The following is a 16,329-nucleotide window of genomic DNA, read 5'->3' as shown; positions in this document are numbered from 1 at the left end:
TGCAGAACCGGATCACTCCTGCCGAGCACCCAGTAACAGCCGCCCGGGGTGGCCGAGCGGTTCTAGGCGCTACAGTCTGGAACCGCGCGACCGCTACGGTCGCAGATTCGAATCCTGCCTCGGATGTGTGTGATGTCCTTAGGTTAGTTAGGTTTAAGCAGTTCTAAGGTCTAGGGGACAGATAACCTCAGAAGTTGGGTCCCATAGTGCTCAGAGCCATTTGAACCATTTTGAACCCTCAAGTTATGGAGGATTCCCAGGACTCCATTTTCCAGCAGCATGGAGTTCCGCCCCGTTGGCACGCTGACGTACGGGGCTTTTTGAATGAGTCCCTTCCTCAGCTCTGGATCAGCCGCAGGGGACTCGAGGACCTTGCTCTGCACTTCTGGCCACCGAGATCTCCTGGTCTCGCGCCCTGCTACTATTTATTACGGGGTTGTGTAAAGCAAGCTTTTTACATCCCACCTCTACCAACCACTCTGAATGATTTGCAGAACCGGATCACTCCTGCCGAGCACCCAGTAACAGCCGCCCGGGGTGGCCAAGCGGTTCTAGGCGCTACAGTCTGGAACCGCGCGACCGCTACGGTCGCAGATTCGAATCCTGCCTCGGATGTGTGTGATGTCCTTAGGTTAGTTAGGTTTAAGCAGTTCTAAGGTCTAGGGGACAGATAACCTCAGAAGTTGGGTCCCATAGTGGTCAGAGCCATTTGAACCATTTTGAACCCTCAAGTTATGGAGGATTCCCAGGACTCCATTTTCCAGCAGCATGGAGTTCCGCCCCGTTGGCACGCTGACGTACGGGGCTTTTTGAATGAGTCCCTTCCTCAGCTCTGGATCAGCCGCAGGGGACTCGAGGACCTTGCTCTGCACTTCTGGCCACCGAGATCTCCTGGTCTCGCGCCCTGCTACTATTTATTACGGGGTTGTGTAAAGCAAGCTTTTTACATCCCACCTCTACCAACCACTCTGAATGATTTGCAGAACCGGATCACTCCTGCCGAGCACCCAGTGACAGCCGCCCGGGGTGGCCGAGCGGTTCTAGGCGCTACAGTCTGGAACCGCGCGACCGCTACGGTCGCAGATTCGAATCCTGCCTCGGATGTGTGTGATGTCCTTAGGTTAGTTAGGTTTAAGCAGTTCTAAGGTCTAGGGGACAGATAACCTCAGAAGTTGGGTCCCATAGTGGTCAGAGCCATTTGAACCATTTTGAACCCTCAAGTTATGGAGGATTCCCAGGACTCCATTTTCCAGCAGCATGGAGTTCCGCCCCGTTGGCACGCTGACGTACGGGGCTTTTTGAATGAGTCCCTTCCTCAGCTCTGGATCAGTCGCAGGGGACTCGAGGACCTTGCTCTGCACTTCTGGCCACCGAGATCTCCTGGTCTCGCACCCTGCTACTATTTATTACGGGGTTGTGTAAAGCAAGCTGTTTACGTCCCACCTCTACCAACCACTCTGAATGATTTGCAGAACCGGATCACTCCTGCCGAGCACCCAGTGACAGCCGCCCGGGGTGGCCGAGCGGTTCTAGGCGCTACAGTCTGGAACCGCGCGACCGCTACGGTCGCAGATTCGAATCCTGCCTCGGATGTGTGTGATGTCCTTAGGTTAGTTAGGTTTAAGCAGTTCTAAGGTCTAGGGGACAGATAACCTCAGAAGTTGGGTCCCATAGTGGTCAGAGCCATTTGAACCATTTTGAACCCTCAAGTTATGGAGGATTCCCAGGACTCCATTTTCCAGCAGCATGGAGTTCCGCCCCGTTGGCACGCTGACGTACGGGGCTTTTTGAATGAGTCCCTTCCTCAGCTCTGGATCAGTCGCAGGGGACTCGAGGACCTTGCTCTGCACTTCTGGCCACCGAGATCTCCTGGTCTCGCACCCTGCTACTATTTATTACGGGGTTGTGTAAAGCAAGCTGTTTACGTCCCACCTCTACCAACCACTCTGAATGATTTGCAGAACCGGATCACTGCTGCCGAGCGCCCAGTAACAGCCGTCCGGGGTGGCCGAGCGGTTCTAGGCGCTACAGTCTGGAACCGCGCGACCGCTACGGTCGCAGGTTCGAATCCTGCCTCGGATGTGTGTGATGTCCTTAGGTTAGTTAGGTTTAAGCAGTTCTAAGTTCTAGGGGACAGATGACCTCAGAAGTTGGGTCCCATAGTGCTCAGAGCCACTTGAACCCAATAACAGCAGATACAGTTTCCGCGTGTGTGGGACGAGTCGGTGTTAGCCGTGCAGCCAACGATGGCCACATTGAACATTTATAACGTTTATCTCATTTATAATTGATAATTAAATAGACACCCTAGCTGCAAGCAGGCGTTGATACACTTCATTGGGGACATGTTGAAAATGTGTGCCCCGACCGGGACTCGAACCCGGGATCTCCTGCTTACATGGCAGACGCTCTATCCATCTGAGCCACCGCGGGCACAGAGGATAGTGCGTCTGCAGGGACTTATCCCTTGCACGCTCCCCGTGAAATCCACATTCCCAACATGTCCACACCACTACATTCGCAGTGCGTCTAATAGATGTTTTCCCATCATACTCATTACTCGTGGCAGATTAATCTACCAAGCCCCGTAAGAGTTCGGGCATAGCGTGTGCGTTCGCACAAGAAGGTCAAAGGCCGGGAACCCATATTTTTAACTATATATGACGGTAGTATCTGTTCCCGAAAGAACAGTTACCGTCGATGACCATGCAGCTTTGCTCGAAATGAAATGATAATTAAATAGACACCCTAGCTGCAAGCAGGCGTTGATACACTTCATTGGGGGCATGTTGAAAATGTGTGCTTGCAGCTAGGGTGTCTATTTAATTATCATTTCATTTCGAGCAAAGCTGCATGGTCATCGACGGTAACTGTTCTTTCGGGAACAGATACTACCGTCATATATAGTCATTTATAATTATTAAATAACTATTAAAACCAGTTAAATCAAATTATTTCAAATTATAAAATTTACTAATTTGATATCAGAAAAGCACTCCAGGCCACAAGTGACCCATCGGGACCATCCGACCGCCATGTCATCCTCAGATGAAGATGCGGATAGGAGGGGCGTGTGGTCAGCACACCGCTCTCCCGGTCGTTACGGTGGTTTTCTTGACCGGAACCGCTACTATTCGGTCGAGTAGCTCCTGAATTGGCATCACGAGGCTGAGTGCACCACGAAAAATGGCAACAGCGCATGGTGGCCCGGACGGTCATCCATCCAAGTGCCGGCCACGTCCGACAGCGCTTAACTTTACTGATCTGAACGGAACCGGTGTATCCACTGCGGCAAGGCCGTTGCCGATTTGATATCGAACATTATGAAAAAAAACCTTTAAAACTTCCTCTTTTCATTGGTATAAAGCTTGTTCAGTTTGGATTTGTACTTGAATAAATACGATGTTTTGAAAATGGGTCCATCAGTTTGAACGACCATGTAGTATAGCTCACAGAATAAGAGCTGTAAGCCCATCTCATGCTTATCTTTTAAGAGATCTTTTGGGAATATTTTGTTGTATGAAGCACAGCTTTTGTTCTTACGCTTTTTTTAACTATGAATTGCATTGAGCGAAACAAAGCACCTTAATTATTTATGCACACCACGTGTACACATATCTCACAATAAAAACATAGTTGGAGCTTGATTTTTTGCTGGAAGTTCTTCAGCCTATCTTCTTTAAAGTTGACTTTTAAAAAGATGTCGGTGTCATTTCTTTTAATTCAAATTTTTTAAAATAATTATCAGAAATTTCAGTAATTAATTCATTAACTTCAAAAAAAAAAAAAACTAGTCAGCCTTTCAGTTAAGTATGTTTTGAGACATTATGCAAAATTTCCGCTCTCTAACTTTAATAGTTCTGAAGCAATTCGTACCAGAACATCAGAAATGTGAACTTTCAGGAAGTTGTATTTGAAGTTAAAACGTATTTCTCCAACATGTGTAACACCAACGTGTCCGACGTCCATAGTCACCTTGTTTCTGGTATTCCTCTCTCTCTCTCCCACCTTTTCCTTTTCAGACTTCTTGTTCTTTCTCCTTTGCTGGCTTCCAACACCAACTTCTCTGCTTCCAACAGTCTCGACGCACCTGTTTCCAGACTATTTAGTCCTACCAGGACAGCTCTTAAAACTCTGAGTTGCGTTTTGAGTTCTGTTTCTTATGCCACTAAGACCCATATACAGGGTGGACCATTGACCGTGACCGGGACAAGTATCTCAGGAAAGAAGCCATCTATCACAAAGCGACAAAAGTGGTCCAACTAAAACATTCATATTTCTTTATGCACTACACGAATATGTAATAAAAAATGGGGGTTCCTATTTAAAAAAAAACGCAGTTCATATCTGTTTGACCAATGGCAGTGCATCTAGCGGGCCAACCATAGCGCCATCTGGTTGCCCACTTCAAGCTAGACAAGTTTCGTCCTTTGTAGTTCTTTCGTTTGACGCTTATTTCGTGAGATATTTGGCCCGGTCACGATCAATGGACCACCCTGTGTATACTGACGGAAAAAAAATTGCTACACAAGAAAATAATTATGGCAGAGTAATGAAATTTAAGGAATACATTTGTCAAGGTAACAGTGAGTAACACTGCAAGATTACAGATCTAAGCGCGAGATAAGTTATTGCAATTGTGAAATGCTTTCAAATTAATAATCGGTGTAACCACCAGAATGGTGAATGGTAACATGCAAACGGGCATGCATTTTGTTATAGAAGTGCCGGACGGCAGTTTGTGGGATGGAATTGCGCGCCTGTTGCACTTGGTCGGTCAATGCAGGGATGGTTGATACTGTTTGTGGATGACGCTACATTTGTCGTCCGATGATGTCCCATATACGGTCGACTGGAGACAGATCTGGTGGTCGAGAAGGCCAAGGCGACATGTCGACACAGTATAGATCATGTCGGGTTACAACAGGGCTACGTGGACGAGCGTTATCATGTTGGAAAACATCCGCTGGATTGCCGTTCGCGAATGGCTGTACAACAGGTCGAATCAGCAGATTGACGTACAAATTCCAGTCAGGGTGTGTGGGATAACCACGGGAGGGCTCCTGCTGTCATACGAAATCCAGTGTGTCCAGCACGCAGACAGGTTGGTTGGGTCCCTTAACTGGGCTGCTCCTAACCAAGTCTGGCGCCGAGGCAGACCCAGCTATCATCACAAAACAAAGCAGACCTCCAGCCTGGCCTCCAGTGTGCTCTCGCTTGACACCACTGAAGTCGAAACCGGCGGTGGTTTGGGGTCAGTGCAACGCAGGCTGCAGGGCGTCTAGTTGGGAGCTGTCCTTGAAGTAACCGATGTGTAACAGTCGGTTGCCTCACTGTGGTGCGAACTGCTGGTCAACACTGATATTGGGTTGTTGGTGACTGGAAACACGTTGCCTGGTCGGACGAGTCTTGTTTCAACTTGTATCAGGCAGATGGGCATGTACGGGTATGGAGGGAACTTCATGAATCCATGGACAGTGCATGTCAGTAGAAGGCTGTTGTAGTGGAGGCTCTGTAGTGGTGTGGGGCGTGTGCAGGTGGAGTGATGTGCGACCCCTGATACGTCTAGATACAAATCTGACAGGTGACACATACATAAGCATCCTGTCTGACCACCTACATCTATTCATATCGATTGTTCATTCCGACGGACTACGAGAATTCCAGCAGGACAATGCGACACCCCACATGTCCAGAATTGCTACAGAGCGGCTCCAGGAACACTGTTTTTTTTTAAACTTCCGTTGGCCACCAAATTCCCCAGTCGTGAACATTATTGAGCATATCTGGGACGTCTAGCAATGTGCTGTTCAGAAGAGATCCCCACCCCCTCGTTCTCTTACGGATTTATGGACACGCCTGCAGGATTCGTGGTGTCAATTCCCTCCAGCACTACTTCGGACATTAGTCGAGTCCATGCCACGTCGTGTTGCGGCACTTCTGCGTGCTCGCGGGGGCCCTACACGATATTAGGCAGGTGTACCAGTTTCTTCGGCACTTCACACACACACACACACACACACACACACACACACACACACACACATATATATATATATATATATATATATATATATATATATATATATACTCCTGGAAATGGAAAAAAGAACACATTGACACCGGTGTGTCAGACCCACCATACTTGCTCCGGACACTGCGAGAGGGCTGTACAAGCAATGATCACACACACGCACGGCACAGCGGACACACCAGGAACCGCGGTGTTGGCCGTCGAATGGCGCTAGCTGCGCTGCATTTGTGCACCGCCGCCGTCAGTGTCAGCCAGTTTGCCGTGGCATACGGAGCTCCATCGCAGCCTTTAACACTGGTAGCATGCCGCGACAGCGTGGACGTGAACCGTATGTGCAGTTGACGGACTTTGAGCGAGGGCGTATAGTGGGCATGCGGGAGGCCGGGTGGACGTACCGCCGAATTGCTCAACACGTGGGGCGTGAGGTCTCCACAGTACATCGATGTTGTCGCCAGTGGTCGGCGGAAGGTGCACGTGCCCGTCGACCTGGGACCGGACCGCAGCGACGCACGGATGCACGCCAAGACCGTAGGATCCTATGCAGTGCCGTAGGGGACCGCACCGCCACTTCCCAGCAAATTAGGGACACTGTTGCTGCTGGGGTATCGGCGAGGACCATTCGCAACCGTCTCCATGAAGCTGGGCTACGGTCCCGCACACCGTTAGGCCGTCTTCCGCTCACGCCCCAACATCGTGCAGCCCGCCTCCAGTGGTGTTGCGACAGGCGTGAATGGAGGGACGAATGGAGACGTGTCGTCTTCAGCGATGAGAGTCGCTTCTGCCTTGGTGCCAATGATGGTCGTATGCGTGTTTGGCGCCGTGCAGGTGAGCGCCACAATCAGGACTGCATACGACCGAGGCACACAGGGCCAACACCCGGCATCATGGTGTGGGGAGCGATCTCCTACACTGGCCGTACACCACTGGTGATCGTCGAGGGGACACTGAATAGTGCACGGTACATCCAAACCGTCATCGAACCCATCGTTCTACCATTCCTAGACCGGCAAGGGAACTTGCTGTTCCAACAGGACAATGCACGTCCGCATGTATCCCGTGCCACCCAACGTGCTCTAGAAGGTGTAAGTCAACTACCCTGGCCAGCAAGATCTCCGGATCTGTCCCCCACTGAGCATGTTTGGGACTGGATGAAGCGTCGTCTCACGCGGTCTGCACGTCCAGCACGAACGCTGGTCCAAGTGAGGCGCCAGGTGGAAATGGCATGGCAAGCCGTTCCACAGGACTACATCCAGCATCTCTACGATCGTCTCCATGGGAGAATAGCAGCCTGCATTGCTGCGAAAGGTGGATATACACTGTACTAGTGCCGACATTGTGCATGCTCTGTTGCCTGTGTCTATGTGCCTGTGGTTCTGTCAGTGTGATCATGTGATGTATCTGACCCCAGGAATGTGTCAATAAAGTTTCCCCTTCCTGGGACAATGAATTCACGGTGTTCTTATTTCAATTTCCAGGAGTGTATATGTGGTGTCACCGCCAGACACCACACTTGCTAGGTGGTAGCCTTTAAATCGGCTGCGGTCCATTAGTATACGCCGGACCCGCGTGTCGCCACTGTCAGTGATTGCAGACCGAGCGCCACCACACGGCAGGTCTAGAGAGACTTACTAGCACTCGCCCCAGTTGTAGAGCCGACTTTGCTAGCGAAGCTGCTCTGACCGATACCCTCTCATTTGCCGAGACGATAGTTAGCATAGCCTTCAGCTACGTCAATTGCTACGACCTAGCAAGGCGCCATAATCCTTTGCTATATATATATATATATATATATATATATTGTGGTTATCACATGTACCGTCAAGAGAGATGTTCTACAATTGTGGATTAAAGTTAAGTATTACATTATCTACGTACTTTATTTGCAATTCTCAAGATATTGTCCTGTTTCAGACCTCACGCCAGTCAGCGTGTAATTAAACGCGTGCATTTCGGCATCCTCTAGAAACACAGTGTTGGCTCTTCTGCCAACACTACAATATCTATATATATATATGCACAGATTCAGAAAATATCGTTCTTGTGAAACACAAGTAGCTCTTTATTCTCATGAAGTAATAAGTGCTGTCGACAGGGGATGTCCAATTGATTCCATATTTATAGATTTCCAGACGGCTTTCGACACCGTTCCTCGCAAGCGTCTTCTAACCAAATTGTGTGCCTATGGCATGTCGCCTCAGTTGTGAGACTGGATTCGTGATTTCGTGTCGGAAAGGTGACAGTTGATAGTAATAGGCGGAAAGTCATCGAGTAAAACAGAAGTAATACCCGGCGTCCCATATATATACACGGTGTTTCAAAAATGACCGGTATATTTGAAACGGCAATAAAAACTAAACGAGCAGCGATAGAAATACACCGTTTGTTGCAATATGCTTGGGACAACAGTACATTTTCAGGCGGACAAACTTTCGAAGTTACAGTAGTTACAGTTTTCAACAACAGATGGCGCTGCGGTCTGGGAAACACTATAGTACGATATTTTCCACATATCCACCATGCGTAGCAATAATATGGCGAGTTTCTGAATGAAATTACACGAAACCTTTGACATCGTGTCTGGCGGAATGGCTTCACATGCAGATGAGATGTACTGCTTCACCTGTTCAATTGTTTCTGGATTCTGGCGGTACACCTGGTCTTTCAAGTGTCCCCACAGAAAGAAGTCACAGGGGTTCATGTCTGGCGAATAGGGAGGCCAATCCACGCCGCCTCCTGTATGTTTCGGATAGCCCAAAGCAATCACACGATCATCGAAATATTCATTCAGGAAATTAAAGACGTCGGCCGTGCGATGTGGCCGGGCACCATCTTGCATAAACCACGAGGTGTTCGCAGTGTCGTCTAAGGCAGTTTGTACCGCCACAAATTCACGAAGAATGTCCAGATAGCGTGATGCAGTAATCGTTTCGGATCTGAAAAATGGGCCAATGATTCCTTTGGAAGAAATGGCGGCCCAGACCAGTACTTTTTGAGGATGCAGGGACGATGGGACTGCAACATGGGGCTTTTCGGTTCCCCATATGCGCCAGTTCTGTTTATTGACGAAGCCGTCCAGGTAAAAATAAGCTTCGTCAGTAAACCAAATGCTGCCCACATGCATATCGCCGTCATCAATCCTGTGCACTATATCGTTAGCGAATGTCTGTCGTGCAGCAATGGTAGCGGCGCTGAGGGGTTGCCGCGTTTGAATTTTGTACGGATAGAGGTGTAAACTCTGGCGCACGAGACGATACGTGGACGTTGGCGTCATTTGGACCGCAGCTGCAACACGGCGAACGGAAACCCGAGGCCGCTGTCGGATCACCTGCTGCACTAGCTGCGCGTTGCCCTCTGTGGTTGCCGTACGCGGTCGCCCTACCTTTCCGGCACGTTCATCCGTCACATTCCCAGTCCGTTGAAATTTGTCAAACAGATCCTTTATTGTATCGCTTTTCGGTCCTTTGGTTACATTAAACCTCCGTTGAAAACTTCGTCTTGTTGCAACAACACTGTGTTCTAGGCGGTGGAATTCCAACACCAGAAAAATCCTCTGTTCTAAGGAATAAACCATGTTGTCTACAGCACACTTGCACGTTGTGAACAGCACACGCTTACTGCAGAAAGACGACGTACAGAATGGCGCACCCACAGACTGCGTTGTCTTCTATATCTTTCACATCACTTGCAGCGCCATCTGTTGTTGAAAATTGTAACTACTGTAATTTCGAAAGTTTGTCCGCCTGAAAATGTACTGTTGTCCCAAGCACATTGCAACAAACGGTGTATTTCTATCGCTGCTCGTTTAGTTTTTATTGCCGTTTCAAATATACCGGTCATTTTTGAAACACCCTATATATATATATATATATATATATATATATATATATATATATATATATATATATATATATATATGGTGGTCCATTAATCGTGACGGAGCCAAATATCTCACGAAATAAGCGTCAAACGAAAAAACTACGAAGAACGAAACTTGTCTAGCTTGAATGGGGAAACCAAATGGCGTTATGGTTGGCCCGCTAGATGGCGCTGTCAAACGTCAAATGGATATCAACTGCATTTTTAAAAAATAGGAACCCCCAATTTTTATTACATATTCGTGTAGTACGTAAAGAAATATTAATGTTTTTGTTGGACCACTTTTTACGCTTTGTGATAGATGGCAAGAGAGAGATACTGAGAGGGGGAGGGTGGAAGGCGTTACGTTACGTGTTCTGCTTTTATTTCTGTTTACACTCTGTGTGTAGAGCACGTGTAGGCTGTATTAGAAGAAGCCGCCTCCGACGAAGTCAGCTGACGCAAATGTTATCCCCGTCAGTGCGGGTGTTAGTGAGATTGGAATACAGAGTACAGGTAGACGTACAGAAGGAGGGGGGTGGCGAGAGGGGGCAGCGAGGGGATGTTTCAACCCTCGCGGGAGGAACCCGTCATTAGCAAATTGCAGCCAGCGGCGAGGTACAGGCAGCGAATTTGCACGTTTGGGTTCGCGCCTACAGTAACCCGGCGGACCGTGTTGCGTTCTTCGCTTCAGCGAGGTAGCGCTCTATTCTGCTGCGGGCATGGCGGAATCTCACAGGGGCGGCCGGGGGTCTGCATCTACATCTACATCTACATCTACCAGCGTGTTCTGCAAGCCACACTGAGATGGGCGGCGCAGGGTCCTTCCTATACATCTACACCTACGTGATTACTCTGCTATTCACAGTAAAGTGCCTGGCAGAGGGTTCAGTGAACCACCTTCAAGCTGTCTCTCTACCGTTCCACTCTCCAACGGCGCGCGGGAGAAACGGGCACTTAAATTTTTTCTGTGCGAGGCCTGATTTCTCTTATTTTATCGTGATGATCATTTCTCCCTATGTAGGTGGGTGCCAACAGAATGTTTTCGTAATCGTAGGAGAAAACTGGTAATTGAAATTTCATGAGAAGATCACGTGGCAACGAAAAACGCCTTTGTTTTAATGATTGCCACTGCAATTCACGTATCGTGTCTGTGACACTATCTCCCCTACTTCGCGATAATATAAAACAAGCTGCCCTTCTTTGTACTTTTTCGATGTCATCCGTCAGTCCCACCTAATGCGGATCCCACACCGCACAGCAGTACTCCAGAATAGGGCGGACAAGCGTGGTGTAAGCAGTCTATTTAGTAGACCAGTAGCACCTTCTAAGTGTTGTGCCAATGAATCGCCGTCTTTGGTTTGCTCTACCCACAACATTATCTATGTGTACGCTCCAATTTAGGTTATTTGTAATTGTAATCCCTAAGTATTTAGTTGAATTTACAGCCTTCAGATTTGTGTGACGTATCGCGTAATCGAAATTCAGCGTTTTTCTTTCAATACTCATGTCAACAACTTCACACTTTTCTTTATTCAGGGTCAATTGCCACTTTTCGCACCATACAGATATCTTATCTAAGTCATTCTGCAAGTCGTTTTGGTCATGTGATGACTTTACAAGACGGAAATGACAGCATCATCTGCAAACAATCTAAGACGGCTACTGAGATCTTCTCCTGTGTCGTTAATATTGATCAGGAACAACAGAGGGCCTATAACACTTCCTTGGGGAACGCCGGATATTACTTCTGTTTTACTCGATGACTTTCCGCCTATTACTACGAACTGTGACCTTTCTGACAGGAAATCACGAATCCAGTCTCACAATTGGGCGATATGCCATAGGCACACAATTTGGTTAGAAGACGCTTGCGAGGAACGGTGTCGAACGCCGTCTGGAAATCTATAAATATGGAATCAATTTGACATCTCCTGCCGACAGGATGAGTATAAAGAGCTAGTTGTGTGTCAAAGAACGATCTTTCCTGAACCCGTGCTCACTATGTGTCAATAAATCGTTTTCTTCGAGGTACTTCATAATGTTCGAATACAGTATGTGTTCCAGAACCCTACTGCAAATCGACGTTAGTGATATAGGCCTGTAATTCAGCGGATTACTCCTACTTCCCTTTTTGGGTATTGGTGTGACTTGAGCAATTTTCCAGTCGTTAGGTACGGATCTTTCTGTGAGCGAGCTGTTGTATATAATTGCTAAATATGGAGCTATTGTATCAGCATACTCTGAGAGGAACCTAACTGGTATACAATCTGGACCGGAAGCCTTGTGTTTATTAAGTGATTAAAGCTGCTTTCGGGTCACCAAGGATATCTACTTCTATGTTTCTCATATTGGCAGTTGTTCTTGATTGGGATTCAGGAATATTTACGAGGGCGGTTCAGAAAGTAACCTCCGATTGGTCACAGTGCGGGTTGTGGGGGGAGTAGCGACGCCATCTGTGCGTTCACGCACTCAACAGGTCAGTCGGCATCAAGCCGTGGTCGAGTGAACGTCGTACCTGCGCTAGTTTAGTTTTTGTGGCAGTTTGAAATGTGTGCTGCAATAGAAAACCCCACCAAATGTGAAGTGCGTGCTGTCATAAGGTTTTTTACAGCCAAAGGATATTCTGCGGCAGCTATTCATCGTGAGCTTTGTGCCGTGTACGGACCGAGAGTTATGAGTGAAGGAGTTGTCCGTGAATGGGTACGTTTATTTAAAAGCGGACGAGAAAACGTTCGTGATGAAGAGAGGAGTGGTAGACCATCATTGGTGACTGACGAACTCGTTCAGACACTTGATGCAAAAGTTCGTGAACATCGACGTTTCTCAATGTCGGAGTTGTCTACTGGTTTTCCACAGATTTCTAAGACTCTCTTGTACGAGATAGTGACAGCAAGATTGGGTTACCGTAAGTTCTGTGCACGATGGGTGCCCAAAATTCTTACCGACCACCACAAAACTCAAAGAATGGCCTCTGCATTAGACTTTCTGTCACGTTATGAGGACGAAGGAGAACCATTGTTAAACACAATCGTGACCGGTGACGAAACCTGGATTAAGTACGTGAACCCTGAGACAAAAGAACAATCAAAGATGTGGGCACATTCAAATTCGCCTACCAAACCGAGAAAAGCCTCGCAAGATTTTTCTGCCAGAAAACTGATGGCAACGGTGTTTTGGGATGCCAAAGGGGTGTTGTCGGTTGAATTCATGGAACGTGGTACGACAATTAATCGAGACGTGTACTGTGAAACAATAAAAAAGTTACGACGGGCTATGCAGAACAAACGCCGTGGTATGCTGACTTCCGGTATCGTTTTTTTGCACGAGAACGCCCGTCCTCACTCTGCCAGCAGAACAACGGCCCTTCTCGAGTCCTTCAAGTGGGACGTTATCAACCGTCCACCTTACAGCCCAGACCTGGCGCCAAGTGATTATCACCTCTTCGTGCATTTGAAGAAATGGCTCGGGTCACAGCGGTTTGATGACGACGAAGAGCTCAAAGATGCGGTCACAGGCTGGCTCCAGGCACAAGCGGGTGATTTTTATGCAGAAGGAATTTCAAAGCTTGTGAAGAGATACGATAAGTGCCTCAATCGCTATGGAGACTATGTAGAAATATAGTGCAAAGATGTAGTTGTAAGATCTATATATTAAAATATTTTTATTTAACTTGGTGTATTTTTTTAAATCAACCGGAGGTTACTTTCTGAACGGCCCTCGTATTTCATCTTCTTTGGTGTAGGAGTTTCGGAAAACTGTGTTTAATAACTCTGCTTTATTGGCACTGTTGGTGCGGGACGGTGGGGCGATAATGTAGTATACTTTTATCTAAATAACAAAAAAACCTTTACCTATGTTGTCCCGTATACTGTGCCCCAACAGAACAAATAGTTCCTATATGGGAAAAGCGACGTATAATCCTCTAACAAGCAAAGAAGGGAAAGCAGAAAGGTGGAAGGAGTATGCAGAGGGTCTATAGAAGGGCGATGTACTTGAGGACAATATTATGGAAATGGAAGAGGATGTAGATGAAGATGAAATGGGAGATACGATACTGCGTGAAGAGTTTGACAGAGCACTGAAAGACCTGAGTCGAAACAAGGCCCCGGGAGTAGACAACATTCCATTAGAACTACTGACGGCCTTGGGAGAGCCAGTCCTGACAAAACTCTACCAACTGGTGAGCAAGATGTATGAGACAGGCCAAATACCCTCAGACTTCAAGAAGAATATAATAATCCCAATCCCAAAGAAAGCAGGTGTTGACAGATGTGAAAATTACCGAACTATCAGTTTAATAAGTCACTGGAAAAACCGGTAGAAGCCGACCTCGGGGAAGATCCGTTTGGATTCCGTAGAAATATTGGAACACGTGAGGCAATACTGACCTTACGACTTATCTTAGAAGAAAGATTAAGGAAAGGCAAACCTACGTTTCTAGCATTTGTAGACTTAGAGAAAGCTTTTGACAATGTTGACTGGAATACTCTCTTACAGATTCTAAAGGTGGCAGGGGTAAAATACAGGGAGCGAAAGGCTATTTACAATTTGTACAGAAACCAGATGGCAGTTACAAGAGTTGAGGGGCATGAAAGGGAAGCAGTGGTTGGGAAGGGAGTGAGACAGGGTTTTAGACTATCCCAGATGTTATTCAGTTCGTATAGGGATCAAGCAGTAAATGAAACAAGAGAAAAATTTGGAGTAGTAATTAAGGTCCAGGGAGAAGAAATAAAAACTTGGCCAACGACAGTGCAAGTCACTCAGATGCGGCAAAGGACTTGGAAGAGCCGTTGAACGGAATGGGCAGTGTCCTGAAAGGAGGATATAAGATGACCATCAACAAAAGCAAAACGAGGATAATGGAATGTAGTCGAATTAAATCGGATGATGCTGAGGGAATTAGATTAGGAAATGAGACACTTAATGTAGTAAAGGAGTTTTGCAAAATAACTAATGATGGTCGAAGTAAAGAGGTTATAAAATGTAGACTGGCAATGGCAAGGAAAGCGTTTCCGAAGAAGAGAAAGTTGTTAACATCGAGTATATATTTAAGCGTCAGGTTGTCGTTTCTGAAAGTATTTGTATGTAGTGTAGCCATGTATGGAAGTGAAACATGGACGATAAATAGTTTAAACAAGAAGAGAACAGAAGCTTTCGAAATGTGGTGCCACAGAAGAATGCTGAAGAGTAGATGGGTAGATCACATAACTAATGAGGAGGTACTGAATAGAATTGGGGTGAAGAGGAGATTGTGGCACAACTTGACTAGAAGAAGGGATCGGTTGGTAGGACATGTTCTGAGGCATCAACGGATCACCAATTTTGTACTGGAGGGCAGCGTGGAGGGTAAAAATCGTAGAGGGAGACCACGAGATGAATACACTAAGCAGATTCAGAAGGATGTAGGTTGCAGTAGGTACTGGGAGATGAAGAAGCTTGCACAGGATAGAGTAGCATGGAGAGCTGCATCAAACCAGTCTCAGGACTGAAGATTGCAACAACAACAACAATCCTCTAACTAATATTTAGTGTAGTTTCCAAATAAAGTACACAATGGGAGGGTAGTCCCGTTAAATGGAAACGCTAATCAATTGAGTTGCCCTCTTTACAGGATTTGACCGTGTGATGTGAGTAATGGATAGGTTTGTTAGACTATTCAATTATTTTCGTAAGATTTTACGCAGCGGCTAAATAGAAACGCAGTATGAATAATATTATACTGAAGCAAGGACACTCAGTTCCAAGTGGTTTAAAACATGTACTAATGGTCGCCAGATCATCCAGGCAATGGAACAGTGAAGTATTTGGAAAAGCAGAAGTATGAATTTTGCCTACTTTTTTGCTACTGTTTAAGTTGCTTCTTCAAACAAATGTTACTCCACGTAAACAATATTGGTGCAGAGACTGGAATCTCTTTTTGACTACTACACCCTTATACATTACGTTTTTAAACGATAAAAAGCCCATTAGATAACTTCAGGGAAGCTAAAAAAAAAAATTGGCTAGGCGGGATCTGTAGAAAAGCATTTTCTGTAATTAACAAACTCAAATGCTTAGATACTAAAAGACACACTTTTCATACTGATCATTTCACTTGAAGTAAATCTCCTTCTTGCTGGAATTTACTTTCAAAAACTGTTATTATCTCAACTAACTCTGTATAGTCATTTACAAGATTCTAGCAACTTGGTTACAATCAAACTTTTAGTATAACACTTTGCAGTTGTTAAAAACACCAAGACAGTTTAAATGGTACCTCTTATAATTAACTTGGCACTTCATAAGTCTGTAAAATAGGGTTCTCGGATTCATCAAACACCAGGATGGAACCCTATATACACTCCTGGAAATGGAAAAAAGAACACATTGACACCGGTGTGTCAGACCCACCATACTTGCTCCGGACACTGCGAGAGGGCTGTACAAGCAATGATCAC

At 46.5% G+C, this 16,329-nt stretch overlaps 1 protein-coding gene and 1 non-coding gene across 2 annotated transcripts in view; one reads left to right on the top strand and one right to left on the bottom strand.

The window, feature by feature from the left end:
• Positions 1-16,329, top strand: part of LOC126212702 (uncharacterized) — a 901,304-nt gene that overhangs the window by 671,691 nt on the left and 213,284 nt on the right. The gene's annotated exons all lie outside the window — the stretch shown is intronic.
• Positions 2,360-2,434, bottom strand: Trnat-ugu (transfer RNA threonine (anticodon UGU)). The gene has a single exon. It is a non-coding gene; the product is annotated as a tRNA-Thr (tRNA).

Source organism: Schistocerca nitens, chromosome 11 (assembly GCF_023898315.1).
Source record: "Schistocerca nitens isolate TAMUIC-IGC-003100 chromosome 11, iqSchNite1.1, whole genome shotgun sequence".
NCBI lineage: Eukaryota > Metazoa > Arthropoda > Insecta > Orthoptera > Acrididae > Schistocerca > Schistocerca nitens.
This window is presented reverse-complemented; position numbering and strand designations above follow the sequence as displayed.